This window comes from Cyrtonyx montezumae, unplaced genomic scaffold (assembly GCF_038088225.1).
Source record: "Cyrtonyx montezumae isolate F1298 unplaced genomic scaffold, pur_monq_1.0 scaffold_3, whole genome shotgun sequence".
Taxonomy (NCBI): domain Eukaryota; kingdom Metazoa; phylum Chordata; class Aves; order Galliformes; family Odontophoridae; genus Cyrtonyx; species Cyrtonyx montezumae.
In genome coordinates, this window is record NW_027072034.1 from 94,754,658 (window position 1) to 94,776,680 (window position 22,023).

General features: G+C 41.5%; 1 protein-coding gene across 1 annotated transcript in view; it reads right to left on the reverse strand.

Annotated features, from left to right (window-relative positions):
* STK38L (serine/threonine kinase 38 like) overlaps window positions 1-9,902 on the reverse strand; it is a 42,730-nt gene extending 32,828 nt beyond the window's left edge. The window contains exon 1 of the mRNA XM_065742431.1: window positions 9,781-9,902. The gene's annotated coding sequence lies outside the window, so the exon portion shown is untranslated. The remainder of the gene's footprint in view (window positions 1-9,780) is intronic.
* Window positions 9,903-22,023: the final 12,121 nt, after the last annotated feature.

The window sequence follows — 22,023 nt, forward strand, 5'->3', positions numbered from 1 at the left end:
AAAAATGAATTATCCTCCCTCAAAATAGCATGTTTCTTCAAAACATGAGTTGTTTTTGCCAAGCATCTCTCGTGAAAGCATCCCAATGCCTTTTACAGAAATACCTAGCTTAGTGGAGATTGTGTAAAAGAAAAAATAAATATGTAGGTCACTCCAGAAGTATTGCCTCCTATTTATTTTTACAGAAACAACAACAAATACAAACAGCACTATAACACTATCTGATAGACCAGATTCTCAGCCACAAAACACTGCTTTTCATCATAGGTACCACTGATTTAGCTGATTGACATGGATGATCTGATCGAGAAGCTCCTAACTGTATGGTGTGACATCTGTGCATGGCAATCCAGAACGTAGCTTGTTTTTCACATCACTGTAGTCACTGCTGAAATGCACCACCCACTGTCTCATTGTGCTCACATCCACTGTATGGCCCCCAAAAGTGTTGAGCAATCATTAACAAATGTCAATAGGTGCCATTTTTTCCCTGCGTGAAGGAATTCAATTGCAGTTTGCTTCATGTGCTCTTCCATGTCAGACACCATTTTGTCAGACTGCCCCTGTGCTGTTGTCTGTCACAGGGCAACAAAATGCAGTGGAATAACCACTACTGTCATAACAGCAACAGACATCTCTGCCATTACAGGCCAACATCATAAAACGGAATCACAGAAAGGGCTGGGTTGAAAAGGACCTCAAAGGCCATTTAGTTGCAACCCCCTTGCCATGGGCAGGATCGCCAACCACTTATACCAGGCTGCCCAGAGCCACATCCAGCCTTGCCTTGAATGCCTCCAGGGATGGGGCATCCACAGCTTTTCTAGGTAACCTGTTCCAGTGTGTCACCACCCTCTGAGTGAAAAATTTCCTCCTGATATCTAACCTAAATCTCCCATCTTAGTTTAAAACCATTCACCCTTGTCCTATCACTATCAACCCATGTAAGCAGTTATTCACCCTCGTCTTTTTATGTTCCCTTCAAGTACTAGAAGGCCATAATGAGGTCTTCCTGGAGCCTTCTCTTCTCCAAGCTTAAGAAGCCCAGTTCCCTCAACCTTTTCTCATAGGAGAGATGTTCCAGCCCTCTGATAGTCTTAATAGCCCTCTGGACCTGTTCCAAGAGCTCTGAGTCTTCATTATGGCAGAGGCCCCAGGCCTGGACGCAGTACTCCAGATGGATCCTTACAAGTGCTGGGTAGAGGAGACAATCACTTCCCTCTCCCTGCTGGCCACCCCTTTCCTGCTGCAGCCCAGAATATAGTTGGTTTTCCAAGCTGCAAGTGCACACTGCTGGCTCATGCCCAGATTCTCATCCACCAGGACTCCCAAGTCCTTCTCCACAGGGCTGCTATCAAGGAGTTCTTCCCCTAATCTGTTTAAATACCTGGGACTGCCCCAACCCAAGTGCAACACCTTGCAATTAGCCTTCTTGAACCTCATTAGGTTCACATGGCCCCCCTTCTCCATCCTGTCCAGGTACTTTCAGAGCAGCCCTCATACACTTTCTCAGTAGGAAAAAAAAAGATTTGCTGACTTCCAACATGCCACAGCTGAGCAAAAGTAAGGCCAGTCAACAGGAACATTCTCTTCTCAAATGCTAACAAAATGTTGGCTTTCCAGATCCAGTAACAGCTTAACAGTTCAGTATTTTTCCTTAAGAAAGTTTAGCATACAAATATAGAATCTCTTTGAGCAAATTGCTCAGTTCCAAGGATATGTATCATTATGAATTTTGGCCTAATCTCTTGCCAGAAAAGAGGCATGAAGCAAGTAACTGAAACTTAAGACACTAAGAAAAATAACAGCATCTTAAACTTCCAAAAAGACATTTTAAGAATATACACATAATATAGGATCAAATGTAGGATCACTAACATTTCTCATAATAAAACCTCATGCCTCCAGAAAAGCATCATAAATCCCAGCAAATTAACCATGCTGGAATTCAGAGCAGCTGTTTTGAAAATAACAGGAAAAAAAAAAAAACAAAAAAAACACCCATTCAGTGATGTTAACTAATCTGAACTCAGTTGCATTTGGATGTCACAACTGAACATAAACACAGTTAATATTAGGGAAATGGTGCTCCTTCCCAAATTTAGGAATGCCAGCTGGGAGAAAAGAATGCATTTCATTCAAAGAAGATGAAAGCCCTTGAGTTTTGGTGCTTCAAAAACAGCTGCTGAACCAACTGAATGATGCCTGTGAAGCATGCAGGGTCAAACGTGGCCAGAACCTCAAAGAGCACAAGCTCTTTCAGTGTTGAAAAAGGACTTACAAAGAGACCTTGGTACATTCCTGTATTCTCTCTCTGCCTGACACTTCAAAAGACATCCCCAGTACCTAGAACAGAGGCTGGACTATCCTTTGTCAGTCCTCTCACTTGAAATAGATGAGAAGAATTATGCCACCATATCCAATATGGGAAATGGTTTTAGCCTGGCATCAATAAGAGAGAGCTCTTGCTTAGAAGCAGCGTTAAGATATCATAGAAAGCCAAGAATTGTAAAGAAATTTGTGTTTATTGATTCATTTGTTATTAGCAAATATTAATTTAGATATCATTAATCTGGAAAGCTATTAGAGTGCATTTAGTGCAGTCCTTACGAGAAGCAGAGTTAGCTACATTTTACTTTTGTTAGAAGTCCTGCACTGACAAGCACAAGCTACATAACTGATCTAGGCAACAAAAAGAGAAAAAAGCGAAAGCGGATGCAGTGCTTGCCACACCACAAGCAAAGTACCCCCTATTTTGCTCCCTGAATGTCCATATATGACAGGAGCTGACTCTTGCAAGTGATTTCATCTTGTAAATCCAATGCTTTGTTGACTAGATGATCACCACCCTTGAATAGAAGGAAGCTGCACCCTAAGCACAGACTCAGACGTTCCAGACAGAAGTCTGGCCTTCCATCTAAGATGAATGTGGGATTTACTCTGGACTGATCTTACTGTGGTTTATTTGCAATATCTGGAGATGATTTACTTCAGAATTCAAAGAAAAGGGGATGGGTGGACCTTAACGTCTTTGTAGTAAAATGCAGCCTTGTCTTGGCAGCCAAGAGAGGAAGCACTTAAGATTCCAAAAGGACAGAAGAAAATCTCATCAAGCAACCACAGTCTTCAGCTGCACATTCACTACTGCTCTCATATGTCCCTAGATAAGTTTACCCTCTTAGTACATATGGCATCGATCATTAAAGATGATGCAACTGCTCTAAAGCATTTTGGCAAAAGGACTAAGAAAAGACATTTAGTTGTGTTTCTCAGACTGGGGAAATTCAGTCAAACAGAAATGCAAAAGATGCTGTCAAGTAAGACTACCTTCAAAAACGTGCTTCTACATTAAAAAAATACAAAGAACACTAACAGGTTTCAGTTATTTTTTAAAAAAAGAGAGAATAGTCTAATGGAAACTGTTGTATGAATTCTTCTCTGGCAGCCTTGACTGACTCCTCCACATAGGCTCAGCCCACATCAGGGTCAGGGGGGAGGGGGATGATGAGATGGGATAGTAAAACATGAAACTAGCTTTCTCCATTTTACCGCTGGTTTGAAGGGCAGGAGGAGGTTAGCTAAAATTACTTATCTTTATTAGAACATTACTATTTCAACCCCAATCACCTTTATGATTTTTCCCCCTATTCTTTCAATGCTTTCAAATACAATCAACTACAATATACATTAAAAAATGGATATGCATCTACTTAGTTTTGGGTTTTTTTCCTTAGAACTGTTTTGATTGCAAATATTTAAAAAAGCAGTCTGTTATTTTTCTTATTTAAGCATACAATATGCAAGCATATCCCTTCACTACACCCTCACCATGTCCAGAATCTTGCACCTTACTGGAAGGGAAAGATCAAGGCAGCAGCTATTTTGGCAGGCTCCAAGGAACCACTCTGCAAAGGTACTCAGTACCTTTCTGCTGGCAGAATAAACTGTGAGCAGCAGCTGAAGCCATTGGTGTAGGTCAGAGTATTTTCAGACATGCCATATTCTTTCATCTCTGGTCTGGTTCACCTTTTTTTCCCAAACTCAGAAAAGAATTTACCTTTTTTTCTTATTTCCCCCCTTGCTGGTATATAATAGTCATAGATGTCAGCTAGCAAAAGTTGCTAATTAACATTAACATGGTGCCCCATATTATTAAATAGGGCTTAATGGTATCCAAGTGGAGCCTAAAACTCTGTGGAGTCGTGAGTGAACAATAGATGATGCTTTCAGTACAGACTTGGAGCAAGTGGCTCTGTGGTAGCAGGAAACATACAGGTTGTTCCCAGGTGCCTTCTGAAAAAACAAGTGCAAAGTTCCCCCAGGTCACCCTATAGTATTATCTGCTCTGCTGGTATTGATTGAAAGAGTTGCGATTAGAGCAGTACTACATTAAGTCAACCTGAATGTCCAGTCTGAGACTTGCAGCACCATCAGGAGGATTGAACGTATCAGTACAGCACTCATTTCCACTCCTCATGATGACACAGCCCAGAGCAGTAAGTCTTGGAAGATAAAGAGGAAATATCATTGCAGGCATCTTTGATGTAGGCTCACTTGCATCTAAATTACATCCCAGGTGTACTAATCAGCCTTCTAGAAACACAAAGACTTGCATGCTCATACTGTTTAGCTAGTAAACACATTATAATCCTCACCTGGACAGCTCCTTCATTTTCACATTACCTCCATGCCAAACAGCTGAAAGCGAAACATTAATCCCACAGCTTCATTTTTTTGTAACACTAACTTACTTACATAGCCTCAAACTTTGGAAAGTTTTGCATTTCCTTGTGCACCAGGGCTCACAGTGATTTCACTGTGTTCCTTCCTGTGGAAGGGATGGACTGCTAATTACCAAGAAAGAGCCTGTCAAGAAGTAGTGCATGCTACAACATTGGAAAGAAGCAAAAAGAAAATTTCCAGCACCTGTGAAGATTTGCCAGCAAAGCTTGAAAATCTAAAGCATTACACTTTTTTTTCCCCTCCAACTAGGCTCACAAGTTAAAAAAAAAAGAGAAGGCTTAAAAGGGGAAGAAAGGAATCTTCTTCACTACTTCCCCTTCATCTTCCAATCCAAACCAACTAGTTTTGTGTTTCTAGATCTTTCTCTCTCTCTCTCTCCAATCAAGCTACCTTTTTTTCTTTTTGTGATAAACTATTCCTAACTATAGTGCTGCCATTTCCCCTCAAGAGCTCATATTAAAGTACATGTTGTACAGGAGTATAAGGACAAAAGAGAAAGCACAACTTTGCAAGCTCAGTCAGTCTACCAGATAATCACACTTCTCACTGATCATCATAAATCTGATATTTCTAAACTGTGGTCCACAGTCACTATTAGCTGCATTTGGATGGTCAGTGGGACAGGAAATGTGGGGTTTCTACTTTCTTTCCTTTAAATCAAGGCACACAATGGCCTTGATTTCAGAGCACATTGTGGGCTGGCAACAGATAGTTGCTTACTGAACTTGAGAGCCACAGCCTCAACTTCTGTTGCTATGTAACCACACCACGACTTGCACAACTCAACCGCAGCAAAAGCCTAGCAGTCAGATTCATCTGAAGAATACCACGGGGACCTTCAGTTGACTTCAGTTTCACACTCATCTTCTCTAAACAGATACTAAAGGTCAATCATACTCATGCTTTACATGACATACACATTTTTATATAACCCACAAAGATTTCCCGGTAGTCTCATCACTGTATCTGTTTGATGTAACAGCCCTATTTTGCACTTTGTGCTTTGCAAATAATTCAAAGAAACAGTATCCGCTCCATAGATTTTTGCTCATCTTTGTGTCATTTTCTCTGACTTCAGACTCGTTTTCATCAGGAATAATTCAAAGCATAAACAATTTATAGGACATAATTCCGAGTGTTCTTAAAATAAGTCTCTTTAAAAGTAATTATTATTGATTTTACTTTAAGTTTTTAATTGCTACTTTTATAACCAAGCAGTGAAGTTACCAAATCCAGAACACAAATGAGCCAAGATGCTCATGTAATACATATTTTGTATGAACTCTCCCATTAAATGAGAAGATAAACAGGTCTAGATAGGGTAAGATGCCTTTCCCTGCAGGGTTTGCAAAAACCAAGATCCACACTGTAACTTCAGTAAATGAACTAGATTATTTTAAAACGTAGGCAGATGGCAAAATTCAGCAAGAGAATTTTCCTTTAGCACAGCAAAGCTTTCAATTTACAGAAGTGAAATATAGCAGGTTGGTTATGAAGAATATCAGCCTGCTGAACCAGAGTACTTCACCACTGCACTGGACCGATGAAATCCAGCCACAAAGAGGAACATGAATCCCACCAGCAGTGATAAAAATCCTTTCTTTCAGTTAATTCTGCAAGTCAGAACTCACTGTGACACCTTCCAAGAGGTACCACATTACAAGCCTCACCGTGAGTTTTACTTAGAAACTAAGTCTCACTGTATTTGCTACACAAATACCTGCTCGCCAATTACTCCACTAAATAGGAACGCCCTTCAGCAGTTGGCTGCTACGTTTGTAACAGACACCACTTTCATTGCTACGTGATTGCCTAGCATCCCACAGAGAAGCTCTAAAGCAGAATTCTCTTATAGTTCCAGATGTTAGGACTTGTTAAATCATAATTTTAATCATTGTTAAACTTTGTTCTCTGGATTCAATTTATGTACTTTATAAAAACAGGTACTCCCATTAAATTTGTAACTTGTGATTGAATTTGTTCTCCTTTCCTGCTCTGCCAAATGCTGAATACTACAGAAGAATCTAGTTATCTTTAACTTCAAGAAACTACTGCTGCCGTAAAACAATACAGCACAATGCTTTTATCTGTGGACTTATTAATGTAAACTGTCCCTTCCACATGCTAAAAATTAGTAACATTTTAAGTGGAACAATCCTTTCATCATCAGGCTGATATTTGGCTGGTGTTCCAGTCACCTCCCTTGTAAGGCACCAGTGAGAGGGAAAGGCAGGGTACACGTTATGCAACTACCCCTTGTTTAAAAAATAAAATAAAATAAAAAACAAAATAACACTTGAAAAATGACTGTGATAAACTCTTTTCCATCACAGAGAGCAACACAAAAGAAGCCTGATGCTATTGTACCACAGGCTACTATTTTTACCTGGCTAATTTGGCAAATGTAAAGTGCTTCTGGGGAAAGGTAATCTGCAAGCTGGCTAGCTGATAGAAAAAAAAAATATCTCTCCTGCAGACAAGAAAATATCTTTTGGAATTTTCTGCTGTTGTGAAATCTCATTGGCTACCATTTTACATCAGCCAACTATCCCTTTGACAATCATAATCTTCTATCAGCAGTCTCCTAAGGAAAATGTATTACCTTAAAGTTCTAGGTGTCTGCTTTTTCAATCATACTCTACTCAGCTACAATTCATATTAAACTCTATTTCAGCTAAATGCAAGTTTGTTTGTAGGTATACCAGCTATATATACACACACACACATATATACATATATATATATACACACACACCAGTCACCAAGAAATCAAAAATTCAGATGACTGATGCATTGATTAATACTTTCCCAATTTGGTGTTTACTTTTTTTTTAACCTGTACATAAAGTATTAGCTTAATGTTAATGCAAGCTTCACAAAATGACCCAGTTTCACAAGTAAAGGACAGTACTTACTATGAGAATTGCCTATCTTAATGATCTCCATACTCATCAAATTATCTGTGGCAAGGAAAGTAAGCTCTTCCCAATAAATTTATTTGTCCCATTAGTCCCCATTTCGGTTTCACAGATGTCAAAGAGAAAACTGTTCTGTTGTTGCCTTATGCAGATGCATGAGCAGTGACATCTATAGTATCAGACTATAGAAATGCAGGACTTTTTGTACCAGTTAAACAATCCAGTCTACTCTTCTGCATTTGGAAGGACTACTTGTTTCTTCCATAAAGGATCCCTCACCTTGCATACATTTCACCACAATTGATTCACACTATGCACAAAGTAACTCCTTCCTGAATTTACACCCCACAGGGTGAGATTCGGTTACCCTCACTGTTTATACAACAAAAAGAAGTGTTTGTGATTGCTATTTAGCCATTGGACTTAAAAAATAAAAATAAAAAAAATCCTGTATCAATCCACTCAAAGAATTAAGACTCAGTTACTTACCAAAGCCACATGTTTATGCTATAGCAATATAATCACTAATGCTGGCCTGTGTGCCCTAAGTGAAGCTATATGCTGAAATGAGCTGGAAACAACAGAAGATTACACGATTATGTGGACAATACTGTGCTTGATTTATGTCCTCGGTCATCATCTAGGACACATAAAGCCTCTTTCTGGGGGACTAAAAGCAAACCATTTGTCATATAATATTAGCTTAGTCTTTGTGCTGATGAATACAGCATTCAGAGAAGCAATTCCTTCCATTGTAATTCACATGCCTACCCTGCAGCTCTTCTGACAATACAAATATCAAAGTTTATCAATTGACTACATTTTAGCTAATCTCCTGCTCCATCCTTCTGGTGGCAGAGGATTTTTATTATAATAAATGGGGACTGAGTGAAATAAGTTAAAGATATCCAGCATTCAACTGCATTAATTACAGCAGGGACAGTGATGTCAAGGCCAGGTTGGAGGGGACCCTGGCAGCCTGATCTACTGAATGACAGCCCTGCCCACGGTGGGGGTGTAATGGGGTGGGCTTGAGGTCCCTTACAACCCAAACCATTCTGTGAGTGCGTAACTTTCATCTACAGAGTGTGATCGCAGCCTATCACCTGGAGGACTCCCAGCACATCGGCTTGTTTGTAAGCACTGCAGCTAACTGCTCCAAAGTAACATTCAGACTGATGCTGTTTCTCCCGCACTCCTAAAGAGAAAGCAACTGAGCAAAAGATTTTCAAGATTTCTGTTTGTTTTTCAGCGCACAAAGCAGCGAGGTTTCTTAGCGTTATATCCACCCATAAACAAGAGCTGTCTACTTCAAGCAACTCAGGAAAACTCATCAAACACTGAACGGGCATGTACGGCACAGGCCAACACCTGTGGTCCTCAGAGCAAACTTCACTGTTCGACAGCAACTGAGAGGCAAACAACACGAGCATACCCCAACGGTTATCTGAGGAGAAACGCGTTGTGACTTTCGTTCAAGCCAGCCTCCAGCGCTGGTGCTCACCCAGGGGCCATATCAAGGCTCTTTATCTGCTCTGGATCTTGCAACAGGAAATCAGGCACGCAGCAGCAGCGAGGCACCCCGTTAGCAGCACGTGAGCTCTGTTATCCCAACCCAAAACATCGATTCAAAACAAGCAAACAAACCAGAAACGAGCAGCGGGAGACATGTCACGCTTCTCCGCGCTTAACTTTTACCTAAGTCACTGCAGATCGCCCTGGCTCTGGTAGGACGCGCAGAAATGCTCCATCACAGGCCCCATTCAAAACTCTCAGGGCTTACACAGAGGGTACAGAACCAGGTTTTGCACTCATACACCGGAGTGAGCAAAACTACTGGGGGTCGGCTATCACCGTTCGCTCAGCGTTACGGCAGAGACAAACGCATCCTTTTATATATCCGCCCGCTGCTAAAGAGGGCAAGGCAGCCTCCCGCCCCAAAGCAGCCCCACGGCCCGGCCCCACAGCACGCAGCCACCTCCGCCAGCGGAGCCGTCCTCCCGCCGGCGTTACGGCGATGGCGGGGGGGAGGAAGCCTTCCAGCCGCCGCGGGCAGGGTCTCACCTCGCCCCGCTCCAGAGCCGTGCGGTGGGGAGCCCTGAGCGCTCGCGGCACTCACCTCTGCGCGCTGCCCGCCCGCCGACTCCTCGCTCGCCGCCCGCTGCCGCCGCTGTGCGGGCACGGCCCCCTCCTCCGCACTAATGGCAGGAGGAGGGCGGCGGGAGGGCCTCGGCGGAGGGATGGATGTTTACTCGGCGGCTCTCGCGAGAGCCCGGCGCCGCCGAACCGAGCCGCGATTGGCCGACGCCACGGGGCCCCGCACGGCCGCGGGCAGGTGTGCTGCGGCGGGGCCGCCCTCCCTGCTCCTTCGTGGCGGCGGAGCGCGGTGGCCCCGTTTCTGCCCCCGGCTCTTCGCTTCGGGCTGCGCCCCTCTGAGGCGTCGCAGGGTCCCCCAAGGGCCGGTGGGTGTGAGGAGATGGGACAGCAGGGCGCTGGTCGCCTTGTGGGGCAGTACCCACGCACGGAGGATAGTAGGATTGACTGGAGATCCTGTGCTCATGGGGGCCCTTAGCTTTTGTTCACTTTTGTGCCGCCGCTAAGGTGTGAGGACAGGGATGTCACCATAGCTGGAGCTGAAGTGAGCCATGCTTTAGGTTTATTCCTAGCAGGTAGTAAAAAGAAGCAGCAGCACAGAGAAACTGCTACCCTGTGCTGCAGGTAAAACCAGCTGTGTGGAAGGCAAATCTCAGCTCAGATGAGAAGAATCTAAATCAAAATGCAGCTTCTCTCACAGTGTGTGGATGCTAGTAGTATATGAACCTATGAATCTATGAGAATGGCTGTACATGAAGTAGACTTATTTGGCAGCCACATTTAACGTATTTCAACTCATTAGTCTCTAAACAGAGACAACAGGGTGTTAGCTCTGTGCAGTAAAGCAGGCTGCTTGCTCAGACACCTTAGCAGTTAGGAATATGGCCCTGGGAGTAGATCTGCATGCTCCCTTTGACTTCAGTCTGAGCCACAACATTCACCACAGGCCCTACCTGGACACTGTGGGCGTGCTGCTGGGATCAGTTTCCTGAAGCATTCGATTTAGTAGGTTTTAAATAACAGAAGCCTAAAATTATCACATTTTAATTTGGATGCAATGCAGGAGTGCTTTCCACAGGGACTGTCCATTGTGATAACTAGTCTTTACTTCCACATTCGGAGATTATGGTAATGAAGTTGCATCCTCCCATCTACCATGTCACAGGATTGAAAGCTCAGACATAAGGCCCATAAAAAGAATTAGCAAGAGTGGGAAAAACACCACAAGTTAGTATCAGTAAATAGAAAATGAACTGATTACAGATCTAGAAAAGCTGTGCTTTCCAAAAGCACTCTTTCCAGAGTAGAACTCTTTACAAATCTTTATAAATAAGAACAGTGAAAGGAGGTGGCAGAACTACAGTTATGCCAGCAGGAATGGGGGTCAATTTCAAGAGAAAATTCTGGCATTTGGGAGTTTGATTTCAATATCTCTCTACTGACTGCTCCCTTCTTCTAAAGCAGGCAGAGGGGAGCGGTGAGGGGGAGGAATGGACCGACTCAAGGTCAGTCCCAGAGACAATAAGGAGCAGCTGTGACAATGAAAATGGAATGAATATTCACAGGGTGACGTTACAGTTCCTGACTCGACACTGCTGCTCCTCCTGTGGGTCCTGCCAGCACAGCAGATGGCAGACACTGAGGGACTGTTGTGCCAGTGGAAAATTACTGAGTTTTGCTGGTCCTGTGTATGGGTGTGTGAGGGGGGAAGCGGGGAGAACTTCTGTTTCTTTAAGTATTTTCAGGAGAGGAAAGCAAAAGAAATAGTTCCTAGAACTACAGAAGTTACTGGCATGTAAAAACTGGTCAGTTATTTTGGACAAATGATACACGCCTATTTACAAAATTAGTTTTCCTTGTTATTCCTTTATAACTTTCCTCATAAGTCAACATTGTGAGTTTTTCTAAGTAGCACAATTAAAATTAGAAGCACCACTGTAACAATAGCACTACTTGGTACTTAAGGGACTGATGGAAAAACAAAGTATTTCACGTTTCTATTTTTACCTATCTGTGAAAGCGTTTTTGTTAGTGGATTTTCCATTGCAAATCAGACATGGTTTATTTTTAATTTTCTAATTGTATGTGTGTATATATGTATATATTTACATTGCTATCCATATGGAAGTTCCTTTCAGTTGCAATGGGAACACTGTTGTGGCTGAAGTTGGCATACCCACATCCTTTGAAGTTCTGCACACTTAAAGAAAGCAACAACCAAATGCTCACTGTGAAGTGAACCATGGAAGAAACGGTGTGCAAACAACTGCATCTCTTCTGCAAATGAATGGGACAGATTCAACGGAAATACAGTTTTCACCAAAACCGGGACACAACCTAGTAGTTATAAACAGCAATGGTTGCTCAATAACTTATGTTTGTGTGTATTTGTGAAGTTAGCTCTTCATTTAGAGGCATAAGAACCTATTCACTGCATAGAAGAATTTCAGAGTTGCCCAGGTGATGGATTTAGTAAGCATTTTGAAACAAAAAATTTCCCTCTAACTGTGTACTTCTGCATGCTGCATGAAGTCGCAGTCCTACATGCCACAACAAGCAGCGTGAGGTTCTGTGCCCTCTGCTCAGCTCATTCTAGCTGTGGAATGAAGGTACACCCTGGTGTGCAGCAATTAAAGGCAAACACAAAAGCCTAAATGCTGCTTGTCAAATTCCACTGAACTTCTGAAGCCTTAAAAAATAAATTCTTAGGAAGGTCTGTAGCAAACCAAAACAATATAATGTTCTCATTATTGTAATTCAAAAGAGGGGAATCGTGTCTGTGAATGGACATTTATGTGAGATTTGACATCAAGTACTGTCTTCTGAAGTCAGTTGGTGTAACAAATACCAATTGCTATATCAGAGTCATGCTGCAGATGTCTCTTGGAAAATTTATCTTTTTCCCTCACTATGAAAAGTCCTCAGCATCAGAAATAATCTATACATGTTTAATTTACAGGAGACATTACACTTAGTTTGCAACTAGACAATCAATGCAACATTTAGGGATCAATTCTGATTTTCCTTTCTTGCCTTTTTACTATTTTTCTGTACAGTAGAAACCAGCTGTATTTTAAGAAGCAAAAAAAATACTAAAGCTTTTAAGATTGATCAAGAAATAATGCTGAACTACGTAAACAAAATGCAGATCATGCAGAAACATTCAGACAGATATTCCAGTGTCTGTAATACTTTGGTTAGCTACTTTTGATAGTTTCTAATCCATATTTTTACTTATAACTCCATAATATGCCTAAATAGCAAAAACATATCTTTTGTTGTTCAAAATGGAGAAAAAAAATCCTTTAATCTATTTAAGATAGTTAGCTCACTATCATACAATTTTGACAAGATTTCACACCTTCTGAATGTGCCATTCAGTTGCTTGATTTCTGTGGGGCAGAGTAATGAATAAATTACTTACAAAATAATACTCAAAAGAAGGGCAGCTGAGCTGGTGAGGGGTCTGAAGCACCGACCTTATGAAAAGAGGCTGAGGGAACTGGGATTGTTCAGTGGAGAGGAGGAGGTTCAGGGATAACATTATTGCTCTCTATAACTACCTGAAGGGAAGTTGTAGTGCGCTGGGGGTTGGCCTCTTCTCTCGTGTAACTAGTGATAGGACTAGAGGGAATGGCCTCAAGTTGTGCCAGGGGAGATTCAAGATGGCTGTTAAAAAATACTTCTCTGAAAGAGTGGTCAGGTGCTGGAATGGGCTGCCCAAAGAGGTGGTGGTGACCCTGCAGGTGTTCAAGGAATATTTAGACATGGTGTTGAGGAACATGGTTTAGAGAGAACTATTGGTGCTAGGTGGACAGTTGGACTGGATGATCTTGTAGGTCTTTTCCAGCCTTGGTGACTGATTCTATGGTTCTATGAAAATACTGGGGCATAGAATGAAAGGTAGTTTCTTAATTGACAGAATGCAATCTAAGAGGGCATGTATAGTTGTACTTCATATACTGTGTTTCACAGTTGGATTTAACAAGTAAGAAGACCTTGCGCCTGGAAACTCTTAAGAACTGAGTAACAGTGAAACTGGTTGCTTCAGATTCCTTAAGATTCTGGGGGTTGGACTCAATGATCTCTTGAGATCACTTCCAACCCCTATGATTCTATGATTCTAAGATTATTCATGTGAGTAGCATTCATCACCTCACTGTTTTGCTAGATCAGGATCCATACTTAGAGAACTCATCATTGTTTAAAAAGACATAACAACATAAGAACTTCTGTACTGGATCAGACTCAGGCTCTATTAGGTCTAGGTGGTGATTCTTCCCAGTGATTGTGGGCAGACATCTAGGGAAAAAGAATAGAATAAATTCATAATAGATTTCCTTTAAAACCCTCCCACTCTCCATCTATCCTGGGCTTGATGTGTCTGCCTGCACACTAAGTCCAGTGGATTGCTCCTCCAAGTGCTTGTGGTCTCCTCTTAAAACCCTGTGTCTTGCATTCCCAACACACTTCAGTAGGGAGTTCTGCAGCCTGTTTTGTGAAAACTGCCTCCTTCTGCTTATACTGGACCTGCTTCCTGACAGTGCCTTGTTATCACTGACAGGTTTGGTATCAGCATAGACAGTGAACTGTTGGACCATGTCCATTCTGTCAGCGCTGCTCTGTTTTTATATCACATTTTGTCTTTATTACAAAGTAAAGAGTCTTCATCTTGGAGCTGTTCCGTACTTTTTCTCATCTGCATTTGAACACTCCTATGTGTATAAAGCCAGCTCCCAGGGAGCACAGTGAACAGGTTGGGAAAATAGAGTGTAGAGTGGGCAGCTCGTGCAGGGTGTTGCTGCAGGGGATCAGAGTATTCCTTCTAACTTGGGAGTCCAGCTCATCTATCATCTGCCTCCTAGACAACAAATCTGGCCATGGTTTCCACTAGGCAGAATGCTCTGGCAAAAAAGAACGTGACTACTCAGACGCAGTGTCTGCCCAAAAATGTGGCTGTTCAAGCCTCTGCCTGCAGGGATTGCCTGAGCCTGTTGCTACCAGTGAAGGACGGCAGGGATATAACTTAAATGAGGTGTGAGCAGGTGGGTGATCTGCTCAGTATGATGGCAGAGCTCATGGAGGAGGTGGAGAAGTTAAGGAGCATCACGGAGTGTGAGCAGGAGATAGATTGGTGGAGTAACTTCATGCCATACCTGCGAGAAAGGCTCTAGAGTTATAGCCTACAAATATCCTTGAATTATCCTACATCCTGACCTGGAAGTGTGGGTGGAGAGCAGAATAAAAGCCCCATGATTCAGGTGGAAACAATTACAGACCTACTACTTCACCTGGACTGTCCATGGGGCCAGATGGGGTCTAACTGAGTGAGCTGGCAGAGGTGATTGCCAAGCCACTTTCCACCATCTATCAGTGTTCCTGGTCAACCAGAGAGGTCCCAGAGTACTGGAGTCTTGCCAGTGTGACTCTCATCTACAGGAAGGGTTGTAAGGAGGATCTGGGGAACTGCAGGCCTGTCAGGCTGACCTTGATGTGTCAGGGAAGGTTATGGAACAGATCATCTTGAGTGAGATCACATGGCATGTGCAGAGCAACCAGGGGATCAAGCCCAGTCATCATGAGTTTATGAGAGGTGGGTCTTGCTTAACCAACCTGATCTCTTTCTATGTTTGAGTGACCTGCCTGGTAAATGAGGCAATGACTGTTGACGTAGTCTACTTAGACTTCAGCAAAGCCTTTAGCACTATCCTCCACAATATTCTCCTGGGGAAGCTGGCACCCTATGGCTTAGACAGGCATACTCTTTGCTGGGTAAAGAACGGGCTAGAGGGCCAGGCCCAGAGAGTGGTGGTGAATGGAGTTAAATCCAATTAGTGTTTCCCAGGGCTCAGTATTGGGACTGTTTAATATCTTTAATGATGACCTCAACTTGGATATTGAATGCACCCTCAGCAATTTTGGAGATAACACCAAGTTCAAAGGATGCGTTGATTTGCCTCAGAGTAAGAAGGTCTTACAGGGGAATGTGGACAGGCTGGATTACTAGGCTGAATCCAGTAAGATTAAGTTTAACAAGACCATGTGCTGGGTCCACTTTAGCCGCAACAATGCTAGGCAGTGCTACAGGCTTGGAGCAGAGTGTCTGGAAGGCTGTATTGAAGAAATAGATGTGGGGCTCTTGGTCAGTGGTTGGCTGAACATGAACCATCAGTGTGCTCAGGTGGCCAATGGCATCCTGGCTTATATAAGAAATAACATTGCTAGAAGGACTAGGGAGGCAATTTTCCCCTTGTATTCAGCTCTGATGAGGCCACACCTTGAGTACTGTGTTTAGTTTTAAGCTCTGCACACTGAGGCCCTGGATTGTGTCCAGAGAAGGGCAGTGAAGCTGGTGAGGGGTCTGGACCATGGGTCTGATGAAGAGCAGATGAGGGAACTGGGATTGTTTAATTTGGAGAAGAAGAGGCTCAGGGGAGACCTTAGTGCTCTCTCCAGCTACCTGATAGGAAGTTGTGGCAAGGTGGGTGTCAAACTCTTCTCCCTTGTAACTTGTGATGGGACCAGATGGAAAGGCCTCACGTTGTGCCAAGGGAAGGTTCAAGTCAACTATTAAGAAAAATTTATTCTCTGAAAAAGTGGTCAGGCACTGGAATGGGTTGCCCAGACAGGTGGTAGAGTCACTGTCACTGGAAATGTTTAAGAAACATTTAGATGCTGTACTTAGGGACATAGTTTGCTAGCCAGTTGGACTAGATGACCTTGGAGAGCTTTTCCAACCTTGGTGATTCTATGATTCTATCCTCTTTGGACATCTGAAACTTTTCCTTGTCTAATACTGCATGGGAAAGCAAAGAGACCAACATTTCACTATCCATGGTGTGGGCGAAATATGAACATATGCAGAGGCATACATTTCTTCCCTTCCATCTTAATTTGGAGGCAGAACACGCTCATTGCTGTGTCTGTTAAAACTAGTAACAGACATGTTTTTAGTGCGATATTTTTCAGAGGCATTTGTGGCTCTCCACCTCTGTTATATACAACCAACTACAGACTGCTGCAGTTTCCACTCACTTTCAAATTCTAACTTCTATTTCCCTGAAAGCCCAGATAATATTCTTTATATTAATAACATCTATGTCACTGAGAAACTATTTTCATTTTCAAATGTGTAGTCTAAGAAACAGAGCAATTCACTGAGCTGAACAAAATCAAGGAAATCATTGTAGTTCCCTTACAGGCTGTCAGTTTGCATCCTGAATGTCTTAGTAATTTATAACTATTCTTTCAAAAACAGTATTTTGCCAGTTTTCCACGTTTATATGATTTATGTGCTATGTATTAGTATTTTTTTTTAGCATAGACTTCTGGCTTGGCTTTGATTTGGTACATGCTACTTCCTAGCATAGAGGTACCAAATTTCCCATCCAAGAATTAAATAAGAAACAGTTAAATTTGTCACAAGTAATTAAAATATTTATGGCTGAGTTTACTTAACCAACATAATCTCTCAAAATGTTTTTTTTTTCCTGCATTCCTTGATTCTCTCTGTAGAAAAGCCTTGTGGACTTTCTACAGATACATTTAATACATGATCTTTTTCCATAAACAAGCACTTAAAGTCAGGCACAAAAAAGTTAATATACTAATAATTACAATTCTTAATTATTAAAGAAGCTTGACATTCTTCCTCACTGTAGTCAGGATTATACTTTCTTTAAATATTAGAGAAAAATGAAGTTGACAATTTTTCATATCTGACTGTTGTATACAAAATATTATACTTAACAAAATTCTCCTTCAGAAACCTTATTCAAAGTTAATATACTTTATCTTTTCTTACATTGTTCCAGGAATTAGCATATGCCTTTTCCACTTTGATGAGAATATACATAAAATCATTTCTCATTATCCTGATACATGGAATGTCACTTGTATATTGCAAGCTTACCTTATGGCCTGTTTTCTTGCTTAAGATTTGTTTTCTCCTTGTCTTTGCTATATAGCTATCTAGATCAGCTTTTGTGTCTGACGTAAAGCTCTTAAAATAAGAAAAAACTGGAACAAGATGTAAATGAAATGATGCAACTTACTGTTACATTCTGTTCCCTGCTTTTCAACCCCAGTGCGTCTATTTTAGGGTGAAGTCTCCAGACTCACAGGAGTTATCTCAATGAACATGGGATTATGGAGCAGCCTACAGAGAAGAGATTCTTTCTTGTAAAGTAAGGCTGTCACCACAGCATAGTGTAGCTGTCATAGGAGAATCAAGGACAACAAAACAGGCACAGATGGCACGGAGACTAATGTGACTGGAATTGAACAAGCCTCATTCCTTACTGTAGCTCAAAACACCACACTTCAGGTCACTGCAAATTCTGAAAAGCTCAAAAATCTGAAGTCATCTCTTTCCTCCCAAACAATGACAAAACTGTGGGACAGAAAATGAAGAAGGAGAGAAAGGTGACGAAATCTTGAGGTTTGATTGAATGCTGTAATTATTTAACTTCCTCTGCCTCCTTCCTCAGTACCCTACATGGAATAATTGAAAGCTGAAAACTGCATCCTAAATACACACTCAAGGATGCAATCCCTTTCCCTCCCTGTTCCCTAATTCCCCTTGGCAGTACCTGATTGTGATTGCATACTGTTAGTAGATTTCCCCTGTTTTCTTTCCTGTTTGATAACATGAGAAGTTTTTACAAAGTTTGTGACAGCAATCTGGTTCTCTCTTGAGAGATGTTGCCTCAGCCAGCACTAAAGCTCAAGGTTCCCAAACTAACTGCTAACTACTATGAGTACTGCAGTAATAACTTTCAAAGTTTTCTTAGAAGAGAACTGATCAACCACTGCGTGTGTAGGCCCGTAACAAAATGAGACTATCATCCTGTTAAGAAATACATGACACCTTGTCTTTTTGGTGTCTCACCTGTGCTGCTGGCAGATCTTGCTAAAGATGCTGCTGTCTTCCCACTTTAGCTTCTCTCAGCAGAGAGATTTGATTAGATATCCTTTTACACTACATTTGTAGCAAAAAAAATTGTAAGCATATTGCAAATTCTTTCCTTTTTTTGCTGCTTTCTTTGTGAGATTTTCCTTCACTGTCCTTTTTCTCTGTCAAAGCAATTGAGAACTTAAATTACATAACTAACATTTTCATTTTTTATATACCACAAATCCATGCTGAAATAAAATACTCTAAGCACAATCTCCATCTGTGGGAGAGAAGAAAAAATGCAAACAAAGTAGTTAAAAACTTAATGCAGCCTCACACTTAAAATACCAGTGAGAGGGCAGAGAAAAGAAAATAATTCCATTCCTGTTATATTGCAAGCTTAGATCTTTAAATGAAAACAATCCAATAAGTTGTCACAGCACAAAGAAAACTACTGGGTCTGATAAAGGGAAGGCAGAGCACTAAGGAAAAAAAAATATGCTTAAGGTCTTACTACAAGCCAACAAAAGATCTGATGGTTTCCATACACTTACTGCAGAGCCTACATTGCCTTGTCTCTGAATAACTACAGTGTCATGTGGAGGCAGAGCAACCCATACATCAGGACCAGACTGTGTGATGTTTGATCTCTGTGACTGTCTTCACATTCTTCTGGAGTCCTCAGGAGTGCAGAGCCCTGAAAAGAGGCTGCTGCAATGATATCAGAGAGAGTAATTAAGCCTGCAGTGGTTGAGTCTGCTAAGGAGAAAGGCCACAGGGGGCCCAATGAAGAAAAGCATGTTAAAGAAACATCGAGTGTTGGATCCCCAGAGCTCTGTTCTCACCTTCCCAGTCCACAGTCAAGGATTAGCCATGTTTTTCAAAAACGATTGCAATTCAGAAAACATGGGCAATAAACTGCCAGCAGGATGTCAGTAAATCTGGAGCTGCCAAAGTAATTTCCCACTCTCTCCAAAGGGAGCAGAATGTTAATAAGTGTACTTATTTTCCTCCTTCCGCTGTAATTAGTCATGCATGGACACAGCTTGACTACCCGAATTCACTCAAAACTTTTGAAAAAAAAGAAAAAAGATTTACTTGGAAGGATTACTGACAAAAAGAATAGATTTAGAATGACAACAAATGGTCAAATAACTAGCCTAGATTTTTGAGGATCCAATAAAGCAAGCAGCCTGGTGATAGAGAATGCATTCAAAAAGAGTAAGCATGGATGAAAATGCTCTTAGATTTCTTATGATTTTTAGTATCTCTACTACTGCCCTGGCTTGTCAGAATAAGCCACAGCCACAACAGGAGTTTTAGCCAAACTAATCACTATACTTGTGCTTTGCTCATCTTTCTCTTTTTCCTGTATCATTCTTCATCTGATTTCAAGTTTGCATGCTGTACTTTAAGCATGAAATTCTTATTCTGCTGGATACATTAATAGAGCCAGTTTTGTCAAAGAACAATCATTACCTTGCAAGTAATAGTAGTCCAATGTAGGATTTCTGTATTATTTCTGATTAAGTGAAAAAAAGATAAAAAACTACTACTGTTTCCAGTAAAAGTCACATTTCACAAGCTGAACTTTGAAGAATATAACGGTGCAGCAAAGCTAAATTCAAAAAAGCAGAATTTATGCTATTATGCTGCCAAAAAATGATTCTGAACTGAATTAAATTGCAAAAGAAAACTTCAGAACTCTCTCAAAAAGAAGGCATGCACCAAGCAGTAATTCATGAAGAAACCATATGTATAGCCCATTGGTATAACATCACTCTGTCTGGTCCAAGGACTTTTATCTGTCTACAGGTAGAATTGTGTGATTTTGTTTTAAACTGCCATAATTTCTTTTCTGTTTTTTTCATAATTTTCTTTTCTTTTTTGTCAGTGGTGGTCAGCCCTTAAATGGGGTCTGGGAGAGGTGGAGTCAGACTCCACCCCTTCTGGTCACACAGTGCATTGCCTTCACCTGTGCTCCTGCAGCTGACTCAGTGCTCACCTCAGGTGATCAATCAGTGGTTCAGACCCTGATTCAACAGCTCCCATACAATATTATACCATCTTTCTTGTTTATGTATTTTATCACCGCAATATCTCTTCTTCAAAGTTATTATTTACAGACGGAAGGACACTTTCTATGCCTTCTATCTCTTGTCCTGTCTGTATTCTAATGATGCTATTTTAATTAAAAAAAAAAACAACAGAGAAGGAAGCATGTTGTAAAGGAAGTCACTAGTAGAACTTTCATAAAAAGTGATGGACAGAGCAAGACAAGTTGCAGGTTTTGTTGGGCTAAGACACTTGAAATTAAATGGAATTAGAAATTCAGTAAGTTTCTGGTGATTTTTACTTTCAAAAAGGTTCTGTAATGAATGCTTAAAACAAATCTGGTTATGCAAGCTTGTGCTGGTCAATAAGGTAATATTTAATCGAAGTTAAGAAAATTTATTTCTGGTTTTGTGTCCTAAATGTAGGGCAAAACATTAACAGTGTGTTGAATCATCTGAGAAGCCTTGTCTCAGTATGTAAGGTACCAAGGAGACTAATTAGGTGGAGATGCTATTCACCTCGTTATGCCTATTTAGCTCAATACATAGGTAGAAATCAAACCATAATACACAAGGGCTGTATCTAAGATTTCCTGTTTTCACTGAGGAACTGTTTGTTCTCTGTGTATCATTGCTGTTGTCTGATGGGAAAGGTCTGCTGGAAAAGAATTACTCCTCTCTTAGGAATGGATTTTCTTCCCTAACTGACACTGGGAACAACAAGAAGAAATCAGCACTGGCCTTCTGCAGCAATAACTGACAGAATGAGGAAGGCAACTCAGTAACAAATATTACTGACCACTTACTCATGAGTCATTCCCTTCCCCATTTCTTTCTGCTTAGAGATGACATGATGTAGGTACCAACTTGATGTAACTGTTATTTATAGACCTGTCTATGAAAAGATCCTTCCAGATTTTAAAGACAAATTTTCCCTTTTCTGAGAAGATTAAATTTCAGATAGATGTTAGTTGGAGGAGACCAACAGCAGGGAATTTGTGTTGTACTGGATGCCAGTCCTATAAACACCCTCACTTAAACTACCTGATGTTGGGAAGAAGCATGATCAGCACTAAGGAAGTTAGCACATGTCCTCAGAAGGACTGGTAAAGGACAGCCTCCTTTCTGCAGAGTGGTAGAGTGAGCTATTTTCCTTCAAGTGTATGAGTTTCTCTGTAACATACCTATCCCTGGGCTTGCTCCAGCAACACCTAACTCCTGGTGGATGCTGACTGCTGCCTCTAGGGCTATTGGGGATGCAGTGGGAGCTGGCTCCGGGCTGGTGGAGGATGGAGCATAAAGCTGGGTTCCCAGGTTA